At 46.4% G+C, this 13,373-nt stretch overlaps 1 protein-coding gene across 2 annotated transcripts in view; it reads left to right on the forward strand.

Moving 5' to 3' along the window:
* Pik3r5 (phosphoinositide-3-kinase, regulatory subunit 5) overlaps positions 1–13,373 on the forward strand; it is a 63,429-nt gene that overhangs the window by 28,931 nt on the left and 21,125 nt on the right. The window lies entirely within an intron of this gene.

Genomic DNA, 13,373 nt, shown 5'->3' on the forward strand with positions numbered 1-13,373 from the left:
ATATATATATATATACACACACACTCTCCATTACCACAAGAACTATCGTATTATTACCTTTTATAACCACATCCACTTCCCTCCTGCCTTCACCCATTTCCTTAATCCTTGGCAACCACTAATATTTCCCCTTTGTTATGATTTTGTCATTTCAAAAATGCCATATAAATTGAATAAGGTAGCATGAAGTCTTTACAATACATGGTCTTTTGGCATTGAGCCTTTTAATTCAGTGTAATTTGCTAAACTTTCACCAATGCTATTGTATGTATCAATAGATAGTTCTTTTTTATTGCTGAACAATTTTCTATGGTGTAGGCCCATCATGCTTTATGAACTGCTCACTCAATGAGAGACACATGGGTTGGGTCCAGATGTGGCTATTAACGTTAAGCTTGTATTTCTCTGAGATAATTGCCCAGGAGTGTCATTGACAGGCCAGCAATAGGTTTCAATGACATATTCTGGGCTACAAATTTCTCTTTCAGAATTAAGTTAGATGTATGAGACAAATCTCAATACAGTGTATGTTCAGTTTCAATCCATCAGTGAATTTTTGGGCTTTCCTTGAGCCTTCCTCTATGACTCCTGGATGTTTTGGGAGTGTGTTTAGTTCAGGCTTCTGGTAATGATTCCATTCTGATCATAGAATGTACTCAGTTTGATTTCAGGTATTTAAGGTTAATTTTAAGTCCCAGATTACAATCTATCTTGTCCTTTGCTCTCTTGGTACTTGAATATAATGTGTATTCTGTTCTTGTGGGGCAAGAGAGTATGGTATTTTTGTGTGTCTGTACTGGGCTTGAACTCAGGGCCTGGGCACTGTCCCTTCAGCCTTTTCACTCAAAGCTGAAGACCTGTCACTTTGATAATAACTCTACTTCTGGCTTTTTGCTGTTTCATTGGAAATGAGTCTCATGGACTTTGCTGCCTAAGCTGGCTTTGAACTTTGATCTTCAGATCTCAACCTCCTGTAATTCTAGAATTACAGATTTGAGCAACTGGTACCAGGCAATGCTGGGTTTTTTTTTTAATATAGTTATTGTATGTATTACTGAGGGAAATGTTGAAGTCTCAAATTATAATTATGAATTTGTCTTTCTGGTTTTTTTTGCATCTCTAATGTGTACATATTTAGGATTGCTCTATCTTTTTAGTGAATCAGTGCCTTGTTCATTATACAATGTTCATTTCTGTTTCTCGTCCCATTCTTTGTTCCGAATCCCTCTATTTGATATCATATAGCCATTCCTGATTTCTTCTGGTTGATGTTTGCATGGTATATTTTTTCATCCCTTTCATCCCTTCGAATCTGCCTACATCATTATATTTGAAGTGGGTTTCTTGTCAGCCAGTGTTGAGTAATCCATTTCTAATCTCTGTCATTGAATCTGTGTTTTTAAATGCAATGGAATGATTGATATGCCAGGGTTAAGTGTGTTATTAGCTTCCTAGGGGATCTTTTTTCCTGATGTTTCCATTGTTTCTATGCTCTTTTTACTGCTTTGTGTATGATTTTTTTTTAGAATTCATCTTGTTTTATCTGTGATGTATATATGTTTCTCCTTGTGCCTGTCTCCTCCACATCATCACAATGTGTATGTATAACTTAGAAGTCTATGGGTGCTGTCAGCCCTAGTGAGGGGTAGAAACCTTGCCTTTCTTTCCTTCCTCTACTACTCCACTTGTAGCATGCATCGTTGCCTCTGCTCTGCAGACAGCTGCAACCACATCAGACAGGCTATCATTTTCTATCCAACCATCAAACACAATCTACAATACTCAACAGGAGATGGCAAGTCTGTTGCAGCTACCCGGGTTTTTGCCTACCAGGTTTTTCCTTCCTGATAAATCAATATTTTTTTCCATTATAATCTTTCTGTTCAGACAACCTCTTAAAACCATTCTTCTCAAGTCTTGTATGGTCCTGGCACATTCTTTCACTTTTCTTTCACCTGAACATGCATTGATCTCTCTTATTCCTGCAGAGTGTTTTCTTGTTTGTTTGTTGCTGTTGTTGTTGTTTTGCTCACTACGGGACTTTCAGCATACAGTCCTTTATTTCAGCACTTGAAAAATGTGGTTTTATTTATTAGTCTTTGTGATTGCTGATAAAGGAGCCACTGGCATTCACATTATTGTTCCTTGAGCCTGAAGTAAGGCACTGGCTCTCTCCTGCCACCCTCAGAACTTTCTTTTCCTCTTTAATTTCTGTAAGTTTAGCCAAAAAGATACCTTGAGCTTGGTACACGTGACTCGTGTCTGTAATCCTAGTTACTCAGAAGCTGAGATCTGAGAATTATTCTTCAAAGACAAGCCAGGTAGAGCAGTCCTGGAGACTCCATCTCCAGAAATAATTAGCAAAAGACAGGCTGGAGCCATGGCTCAATTGGGAGTACATCAGCCAAGCAACAAGAGTGGGCAAGAGATCCCCGAGTTCGAATCTCAGTACTGGCATAAATTTTTTTAAAATCTTTGTCTTGGGGGTATATATCTTTGCTTCGATTTCTTTTAGGGTTCAGCCAGCTTATGACTCTAAAGTTTTGTTTTGTTTGGCAAGATTTGCCAAATGTTCAGCCCATATTTCTTTTGAGTATTTTTCAGTCTTGCTCTCTTTCTCCTCTCTAGCTAAGACTCCAATGACATGAGGATTAGAGCTTTAGCTCCTCGCTCTTTCGTTTGTTTTCTATCTAGTGTTCAGATAACCTAACATTACTATCCAGTATTTAAATTCATTGATTTTTCTCTCTTCTACTCCCTACATTCTGTGGTTGAGCTCATTCACTGAATTTCTTTATTTCAGTTATTTTATTTCTCAGTTGTCAAGTTTCCATTTAGTGCTGACTTTTATTGCCCATTTCTTTGCTAAGACTTTGTGTTGTCCTTTTTTACTCAGTTTATCATGGTTGCTAATGGATACCTTAAAGTATGTAACATCTATCATCAGTATTGGCATTGCTTGACTTTTTCTGGCAGTACTTGAGAGTGAACTCAGGGCCTTGTACTTCTAAGCAGGTACTCTACTACTTGAGCCATGCCTCCAGTCCATTTTACATTGGCTGGTTTTGAGCCTGGGCTGTAATCCTCCTACTTATGCTGCCCTGTGTCACCAAACGTGTCAGCTTGCACCAATAAGCCCAGCTATTGTGTTTCGCAATTGCTTGGGGTAGCAGACACAGGTCACCACGCACAGCCATTGCTCCATATGGAGTCTCACCAAACTGCTTTTTGCCACCATTGGCCTTAAACCACATTCTTTGCTCTCCATTTTCCAAGTAGCTAGGGTTACAGACTTGAGCCACCACACCCAGCTATGGACTCTTCTTAAAAATTGAAATCTTCCTTGTTTTTTTTGAAGTATTTTTGAATGCAACCTGGCCATTTGGGGGAATTCAGTAAGTGGCTCTGAATCTTCCCTTCAACACCTCCATTTTTGCTGGATTTCTCTAACACTCCTCCAACAGAAAAGTGGGGGCGGGAGGGGTGGTGGTACTGTCTCATAACACAGCCAGGTGGGGTGGAAATCCCAGTTCCAGGCTCAAACTCTGCCCACACCACTTTCCTATTTGACCTTCACTGGTGGGGGATTGGGAGGAAGACACAATAATGACACATTAATGTGTCATTGCTGCTCCAGTGTCACTGTGATAGGGGGGTGGGGGAATTGACCTCAGTATTTCTGGCAAGGAGCCAAAGCCCTGACCTTCACTTAGGCTCCTCCCAACACCATCCTGTTGGTGGACAGAGGCTGTTCGTTATTGGCTGGGGGGTGGAGGAAATCCAGGTCCCAGCATGAATGCCGTGGGAAGTGCTCCCTGCTTGGCTTTTGTAGACAACACTCACAAACAGATTAGGGGGTCTGGGTAGCCTTGTCACAGGCCAGTGTAGAAGACCACCCCACCACCACCCCCTTGGTCTTTACTGATGGACCTGACAGCAGGTTTTCTGGTGGAGTTGGTTGGAATTAAGCATCTCTTGTCTGTCTTTGCTTAGACTGCCTGGAGAGAGTTAATATTTCCCAGCTATATGCATTGATTGCTTCCAGATTGCTAGCTCTTCAGTTCCAATGCTGGAATGGAGGGGGCAAAAGGAGAGCCCAGGGCACCTGCCACCCTGTCTTTCTGCTTTCTGGTGCCCAAGGCCCCTAGGTGGTCTGCCTTCCTCTCCCTCGGAGTCTTGTACGAGTTTCATGCTCCATGTGTAGGTGTGGCAGAAGCATCAGGCAAAGGTATCACTATTTTTCCTCCCAGAACCCCAACCTAGTGTTTCCATCTACAGCATCATTCTTTGTGTGATAAAAGCAAGGTCTAAAGTAGGAATTACTATAAAATGCTTGTAGGGAAATTAAAATTTTCATCTTATGTTTTTTTTTCTGCCAGTGCTGTGGCTTAAATTCAGAACCTCCTATACTTGCTGGGATTGCTTGCTCGTGGTTAGTGCTCTACCACTTAAACTATGCCTCTAGCCCAGCTTTGTGCTGATTATTTTGGAGGTGAATTTCAGTTCTTGTTCGCAGCCTTGATGGCTTGCTTTCTTCTTAGAGAGGTCTGGCTTACATTCATAAACCATATTTATTATACCAGGAAGAGGGAGATTTTTCTTCTATACATGAGCAAGAATCTAAGGAGAACAGAAAAGGGAGAATAAAGAAAATGGCCAGGCACCAGTGGCCCAGGCCTGTGAATCCTGAGATCTGAGAATCATGGTTCAAAGCCAGACCATGTAGCAAAGTCTGTGATAGTCATATCTCCAGTTATTGGAGGTGTGGCTCAAGTGGTAGAGCACCAGCCTTGAGTAAAAAAGCTAAAGGACAGTGAACAGGCCTTGAGTTCAAGCCCCAGTACCAGCAAAAAAGAAGGAGAAGGAGGAAGAGGAGGAGGAGCAGCAGAAGAGAAGAAGGAAAAGGAGGAGAAGATTATTTCATTAATGATTGAGGGCAGGTTTCTTCAGCTGTAGGGTTCCTGGAGAGGGCCATGGGCAATGGTGGATCACTCTGGGAGGGAGCCAAGCTACAGGAAGGGAGAAAGGGTAAAGTACCTGTATGTCACAGTGCTCTCAAGGAGCAAAACCTCCTTTGCCCCAAACTGTGAAATATTCACATCTGACATGCCAGATAAGAGTGGATCTGGGGGGCTGGGAAGGTGGCTCAGTGGTAGAGCACTTACTTTGCATGCTCAAGGCCCTGGGTTTGATTCCTTAACACCACATAAGCAAAAAGAAAAAAGCCGGAAGTGGCGCTGTGGCTCAAGTGGTAAAGCGCTAGCTTTGAGCTGAAGAGCTGAGGGACAGTGCCCAGGCCCAGAGTTCAGGCCCCATGACCGGACCCAAAAAAAAAAAAAAAAAAGAGTGGATCTGTAGAAAGTGAGCAGCCTGTAATGAGTGCAATGTATCACAACCACAATCATTTTTGCATCCAAAAACTGCCAATAGGCATTATGATTGATCTTAGTGGAATATTTGTATATGCTCACCTCTGTATTACTCTGCAAGGATTTTCTAACACATATGACAAGCTCTTAATTCAAAAGGTGTTGGGATCAACTCAGACATTCATCTAAAAAATTACAAGTCAGGATATAGTGAAAACACTTGCACACCCATGCTCATTGCTGCACTATTCACCACAGCCAGGTTATAGAAACAGTCCAAATGCCCTTCAGTGGAGAAATAGATCAAGAAAATGTAGTATAGGTGTACAATGGAATTTTATTCATCTATCAGGAAGCATACTATTATGTCATTTTCAGGAAAATGGATGGACCTGGAAAAAATTATGTTAAGTGGAGTCAGACTCAGAGAGAAAAGAGGCACATGTTTTCTCTCACATGTGGAAGTTATATGTAAATTACAAATACATATGAAAATGTTGGGGCTGGGAAGGTGGCTCAGCCGTAGAGCGCTTGCCTTGCATGCATGAGACCCTGGGTTCGATTCCTCAGCACCACATAAGCAAAAAGAAAAAAGCCGGAAGTGGCGTGGTGGCTCAAGTGTTAGAGCACTAGCCTTGAGCTGAAGAGCTGAGGGACAGCACCCAGGCCCAGAGTTCAGGCCCCACAACCAGACCCGAAAAGAAAATGTATACAGGGTCATAACTCATATATATAAACATATTGTCTAAAGCCTGATATTTCAGGGGAAGATTCCAGTGGTGTAACTCCTTCAAATTATAGTTAAACAAAATGAATGCCAGCAAAGTGAAACATATATTATCTGAGGGAGAGGAGGGGATGAATGGAGAAAGGAAGAGTGGGGGAATACAGTCATAATAGTCCATGTGTGTTTGTGAAAATAGAACCAGATAGGAAGATAGAACCAGTAACATTGACCAAGAGGCTTGATACTTACATAACCTGTTATGTTGAATTGCAACCCCTTTGTACAACTACTTAAAGGCCATTTTAGGTTAAAAGGTGGTAGGATCTGTAGTCTTGGTGCCAGATACCCATGGACCTGTAGCAGGTGGCCAAAGCCCAATAGACAGCCTGTGGCATCTCAGCAACAAATGCCTTTCCCATCTAGCACTCTGGCTTTCCTTTGCCATGGGTAAAGGAGCTGGTGGCATATGGTGCCTATCACTGACCAGCTCTATGCTTCAATATCCTACCTGTAAAATGAGACTGTCTGATGGGGGACTGTCTCTCTCCCATGAAATTGTCTCATCAAAATGTTTCAATCAGTGCCCAGCCTTAGCTGCCATTGTTAGAAAAATTGCACAGCACCAGCACTGAGCATCCTGTTTCCTTTCCACTTCCCTGTCTGAGTATAAGGCAGTCTAGCAGACTTGAGTTCAAGTCCTCCCTAGGCTACTTGCTAGTTGTATGTCCTGGGGAAGGTTGTTCAGCCACCAGCAGCTTCACATCCTCCTCAGATGTGTTTGGCACATTGTAGTATTCAGTAGGTGGTCTTTGGAGAACATTCCAGATCCAGTCTATAGGGCTGAGTGTGGAGCTCAGTGATAGATTATTTGCACAAGGCCCTGATTTCCATTCCTTACACCACAAATAAAAGGGGGGGGGGAGATTGAAACTATAGCAAGTAAAAGGCATTACTTTGCAAGTTTAACTACAGGTCAGAATCATTTGAAAGTCTTTTACTTCTTGAGTCATCACAAAAGTGTCTGGAGTTGGGGAGCCATAATGTGTATGTTAACAAAGCCCTCTGAGGCCCAAAAGACAACAGTTACTGCACGCTTATTTACTTTTTTCTTTGTCGGTCGTGGGGCTTGAACTTCTGGACCTGGGCACTGTCCCTCAGTTCTTCAGCTCAAGGCTAGTGTTCTACCACTTTGAGCCACAGCGCCACTTCCTGCACACTTTTTTTTGGGGGGGTCTGGTCGTGGGGCCTGAACTCTGGCCTGGGCGCTGTCCCTCAGCTCTTCAGCTCAAGGCTAGTGCTCTACCACTTCAGCCACAGCGCCACTTCCGGCTTTTTTCTTTTTGCTTATGTGGTGCTGAGGAGTCGAACTCAGGGCCTCAGGGCCTCAGGCATGCAAGGCAAGCCCTCTACCACTGAGCCACCTTGTGCTGTCATCTTTGAAGTCGCAACTGTCCCTTTGCTGTTTCTTTTTGCTATGGATGCCTAAGGCAGACTCTCTTCAGTAACTCCACTCAAAGAATAATCGCATTCAAGCCAAGAAAGACCCAAATGGAAGAGCTTGGTCACTGTGGGTGGCCGGAGGGGGAGGAAGCATGACACTTTAAGGATACCTAGGTAGAGAACTTGGACTCTTCAGAATCAGTATCTTGGTTTGGCACTGGTGGCTCACATCTGTAATCCTAGCTACTACTCTGGAGGCTGAGATCTGAGAATCATAGTTTCTAGGCAACCCTGGGCAGGAAAGTCTACGAAATCCTTATCTCCAATTGGAAGTGGAGCTATGGCTCAAGTGGTAGAGCACTAACCTTGAGCAAGAATAATGCCCAGGTCCTGAGTACAAGCCCCAGGATAGGCATGAGGGAAAAAAAGAACCAGTACTTGTCTATTATTCTGTTTGTCTTCAGCTGGTCAAAATCCTATACACTAAAATTCTTTAGATTAGTTCTTTTCATCTCTATCCTCTCTAAGATTGGTTGTGTGTGTGTGTGTGTGTGTGTGTATGTTGGTGGTTGGTTTGCTGTTGTTGCTTGTCAGTCATAGGCTTGAACTCAGGGCCTGGGCATTGTTCCTGAGCTTTTCTGCTCAAGAATCATGCTCTATCACTTTGAGCCACAGTGCCACTTCCAATTTTCTGATGATTAATTGGAGCTAAGAGTCTCATGGACTTTCTTGCCCAGGCTAACTTTGAACCGTGATCCTCAGATCTCAGCCTCTGAAGTAAATAGTATTACAGGTATGAGCCACCGGCACCCAGCTTGATGTTTCTTATTCATCATACCATTAATCTGTTATTATTAACACCTTATGTTTGGTCTCCTGCTATTTGTGGGACCGGGACTATAAAGCACAGCCCTAGAACATTCCAGACCACAAGAAAAGCAGTGTGGGGTGCTAGCCGGATGTGGAGGCCCATGTCCCTCTCCTGTGAGATGTGGCCCACCAATACTGCCCTTTAACACTGTTTGAGAAGTTCTCTCTTCCTCTCCCCAAGAAAAGAAGCCCTCCCCTTTGTCAGAGGTGGGGGAGGGACAGCCACTGGAAGCTGGACCCTGTAGACCTCACCCTCTGTTCAGCCTCAGGCTTTATCCTCCTCCGTAGGGCCGGGCCGTTAGAGTGATGGGGATGTGGAGTTGCCTTTCCCCGCCGTGAAGACTGGGCCACCACAGACTCATCCCCAAGTCTAAGCCTTTCCGTCCCATTCAGGGTCTGCACAGGGACTGGAAGTTCTCTGCGGTGGCTCAGAAGAGGAACTTGGAGTGGGAGGCCCTGTTGTTTAATATTTCAACACTACCCCATGGAGAGGGGGGCGGGGTAGCATTCTGGGTAGTTGCTAGAATTTCACAATGGGGGCTCCTTTTAACAAGGGGTAAGGAATAGAGGGACCAAAGGAGTCAGAGTTGGGATGAGATGGCAAGGAATCCTGGCCTTGCTTTGTCTAGCATTTGACCAAAAGCAAAACACTTCTTCCAGGGGGTCCCATTGTCTTTCCCCCCCCCCGTGCCCTTCTCCCCTAAGTCAGTGGGGTTCAGCCAACAAGTCACAGGACCAGCTGATGACTGGCTGAATCACCGGGAGGGCGTGTGAGGGCCAGGCACTGGGCTTGGCTCGCTCCACGCTCTCCCCAGCAGCTCAGTCTCAGCCGCAGACGCTCTCCACCTCTGCCCAGTGCGCAGGCATGCCCCACCACAGAAGAGTTTGGGCCCAGCTCTGGGTGGTCCTATGATGCCAGTGATGGTGGCACACTAGAAACAGTGCCCAGGGCCCTTTGGGCACCCAACTCTACCCAACAGAGAATGGATCGATGATCTCCATCAAATCAGGAGACACAGAGGCCAAGGGGGAGAGGGGTGGAGAAGCCAGGGCCAGCAGCAACCGAGGGTGTGATGAGTGGGCTGGCTTCTCTGGGAGGCTGCCTCAGATACTGGGTTCTGATGCCCCGAAGGACAAAGTGTTGTTTTGGAAGGTTCCATTGGGTCACGTTGACATCATGATGGCGCGGGACACGTAATGGACTTGTGCCTGGTGGTCTCTCACATTAGGGGCTGCGCTGAGGATGACATAAAGCCCAGTACAAGTCAGACACTGACAGTGCATGCCTGTAATCCCAGCTACTCAGGAGACTGAGATCTGAGGATTTCAGTTCAAAGCCAGCTCAGGCAGGAAAACCATGAGACTCTTATTGGCAATTAGCCAGCAAAAAAGCTGGAAGTGGAGCTGTGGCTCAAGTAGTAGAGCACCAGACTTAAGCCAAAAAGATGAGGGACAGTGCCTAGGCCATGAGTTCAAGCCCCAAGACTGGCACCAAGACACACACACACACACACACACACACACACACACACACACAAACTTACACACAGGAGTTTAGCCTGTCTGTCAGGCTAGAGACACCAGGTCCAGCTCCCTCTGGAGGCCCTTTTCACACCAAGAGATTGCTGCCAGGTGTTCCTGCTGGGCTCCCAGAGCATCCTCTCTCTCTCTCTCTCTCTCTCTCTCTCTCTCTCTCTCTCTCTCTCCCTCTCTTTTTCTCTCTCTCCCTCTCTTTCTCTCCCTCTCCCTCTCTTTCTCTCTCTCTCCCTCTCTCTCTCTCCCTCTCTTTCGCTCCCTCTCCCTCTCTTTCTCTCTCTCTCCCTCTCTCTGGAGAAGGTGGAGCTATGCTGCACATTTGTTAGAGGTCAATATGATAAAAGCACAGATCCCTAGCATCTAGGAGTGTAAACTTCTCACAGCATAATCGTGATTATTGAGTGGGGTGCCAGTGGCTCACACTGTAATCTTAGCTACTTGGGTGGCTGAGATTGTTGGGGATCAAAGTTTGGAGGCAAAACTAGGAGACTCCTTCTCAACAAATTGCAGGGTGTCATAACCCATGCCTATAAGCCCTGCCTACACAAGAAGTCTAATAGAAGTGGACCCTGCTTGCTTGTATGCCTGAGCAGGAAGCAAGACCCCTGTCAGGGTCAGAGCTACAACTGTGGCTCAGTGGAAAGACTGCTTGCTTAGCCAAGTACAAGGACTTGAGTTCAACCCCTACCGCCACCAAAAAGAAATAGCAGTTGAATCTTCAGTTCTCATGGTAGCAACAAGAGTTGTCCTATTTATGCTCTCAATACTAAGGGCCAATATACTATAGTGGTTAAACCTCAGGCACCCCAAGTCTGCATCCTGGCTTTGCGACTTCCTGGCTGCTAGCTAAGGCAAGTTGTTTAGCTTCTCTGTACCACTGCTTTCCTCACAGAGGTGGGCCAGCCTTCAGCCCCACCCCCACCCCACCTCCTGCCTCTTTTGTGCCAGTACTAGGGCTTGAATTCAGGGCCTCATACTCTCACTTGGCTTTTTTTTTCTTACTCCAGGCTGGTGCTCTACCACTTGAGCCAGAGCTCCACTTCTAGCTTTTTGCTGATTCCCTGGAGATAAGAGTCTCATGAACTTCCCTAGTTTGAACCTTAATGCTCAGATCTCAGCCTCCTGAGTAGCTAGGGTTACAGTCATGAGAATGCTCCACTGCCTTTTTTCTCACCCCAGTCTTCCAAGGATGAATTTTAGGACTCAGTCATCAGCCCTGCAGCCAGAAGCGTGGTACCTGGAGCAGGCTGTGTCCAAGGCCAGCCTAGCCCCCTGGCACCATGTTCCAATCCTGGGCCATCTTGGCCCTACACCTAGGCCTTGGCCCCTTCTGTCTCTTCTTTCTGAAACGCTCTGCCTCATGTCTCCCTAAGCTTTAAATCTCTTCTTCAAAGACCCCGTACCCATGACTAGAGGGAGCTTCCTTGTTGTCCCCTCCAGCATTGTCCTCTCTTCCAGGTCCTTCTAGGGTTCTTCCTTTGTGTAGCTGTCTCTCACTCTAAAGCATGCATGCTCTATTCACTGCTGTATCCCTGGCACATAGGAGGACAGGAAATCAACAGTGCCAGGGATGACAGATGCCACTCTCAGTGTCCCACATTGCATCCTCTGCTTCATACATCCATACGCTGAGGCTGGCTGGCTTGCAAGGGCTTGTTCCCCACAGGACCCATGTGCCCGTCCCACACTGGGGAAGTGGGGTGATTTGCCTATGTAGGGCTCTGTGCCCCAAGTGTTCGTGCTGCCCAGCTGGACCTGGGTTCGGAGTTCGTGGCTCTTTGCACGGCATTTGCATACCTCAGTCTGAGCTCGCCGCTTCCTCTTCTGGCTTCCTAGTCCATCCCCAGATCCGCAGAGCTGGTCCCCGCAACTTCCTCCCCTTGCTAGGTGATCTCATCTGACTGCCCAATGATGGAGTCCAAGGCAAAGGAGTGAATGCTATGAAATTCCCGGGGTCAGAGGTGAGCAAAGATGGTGGCATGGTAGTGGTCATAGAGTTCACGTTTGCTCACGTGTGCACCCCTTGAGATGTTTAATCCCCCAACAGCCCTAGGAGATCTGTATCATTGTCAACCTCACTTTGGAAATAAGCAAATTAAGTCTGGAAAAGTTAAAGAATCTGCACCAATATTATGGTTGGCAAAAAGTAGTCTAGAGATTCAAGCTTGGGTCAATTGGATGCCACAGCCAGGCTTCATCACAATGCCCAGCTTCTGGCCATGGCTTCCGGAGATATCTAGAAGCCTCACTCCAAACCATGATGCTGGTCAGCCCTGCAAGACACTCTGACTTCCCTCTTTAATGCTAAATCCCCTCTGAAGTCCCCTTGTCAGTGGCCTTCCCAGCCAAGCCACACAGTACTGGGTCTGCCCTTGGGATGATGAGGGTAAGGACCAGGCAGAGGTTTAGCAGAACCATGATATCACAAATGCTCAGAGAAAGGAAAGGAAAATAAATGGTCAAACAAAGCTGGAGACCAGTGACTTACCCCTGTAAACCTAGCTACTCAGGAGGCTGAGATCTGAGGATTGAAGTTGGAAGCCAGCCTGGACAGGGAAAGTCCGTGAAACTCTTATCTCCAACTAACCACCAAAAATCCAGAAGTGGAGCTGAGGCTCAAATGGTAGAGCCATCAGCCCTGAGGGGAAAAGCTCAGGGACAGTTCTCAGGCCCTGAGCTCAAGCCCCAGAACCATCGTTAAAAGTAATGACAATAACAATAGAAGAAGTTGAGGCTCAAAGGACGGGGGGGTAGGGGGGGTGCCTGGGACCTGGGTGTGGTGGGATGGGATGGGAGCATGTGTGAGGGCACCCTGGTACCTCATCTTTAGGACACCCAGCACAGGGAAGGAGAGCCTGCACCCCCCTCCCTGAAGGACTACAAGGATGCACGCTTGGAAATTCAGAAGACCAAGAAGAAAATCCCCCAAGTGATATTGATTTTCCCCTGGAGGTCCCTGGCCAGCCAGCCACCTAGGGTCTGGTTGTGCTTGGGCATTCCCTGGGCATTTGCTGTCCCTCCTATCTGCCTGGTCGAATGCACAGCGCCACCCCTGACCCCTCTCTTCCTCCCTCTTCATGATGCTCTGCCACAGAAGTGCTCCATCTTGATACTTGAATATGCCTTCTGGAAGCCCTTCCACCCCAGAAGCTGCTAGAAGTCCCCCCCCTTTTGTTTGGTTGCCCATCCTGGGGCTTGAACTCTGGGCCTGGGTGCTGTTCCCTGAGCTCCTTTTGCTCAAGGCTAGCACTCTACCATTTGAGCCACTGCACCACTTCCAGCTTTTTTTTGAGAGGTTTATTGGAGATAAGAGTCTCAGGGACTTTAGTGCCCAGACTGGCTTTGAACCACGATCCTTAGATCTCAGCCTCCCGAGTAGTTAGGATGATAGGGGTGCATCACCAGTGCCCAGCTAAGCCCCCATTTTTAAT

The sequence above is a fragment of the Dipodomys ordii genome, unplaced genomic scaffold, assembly GCF_000151885.1.
Source record: "Dipodomys ordii isolate 6190 unplaced genomic scaffold, Dord_2.0 Scaffold19, whole genome shotgun sequence".
In the NCBI taxonomy this organism is placed as follows: Eukaryota; Metazoa; Chordata; class Mammalia; order Rodentia; family Heteromyidae; genus Dipodomys; species Dipodomys ordii.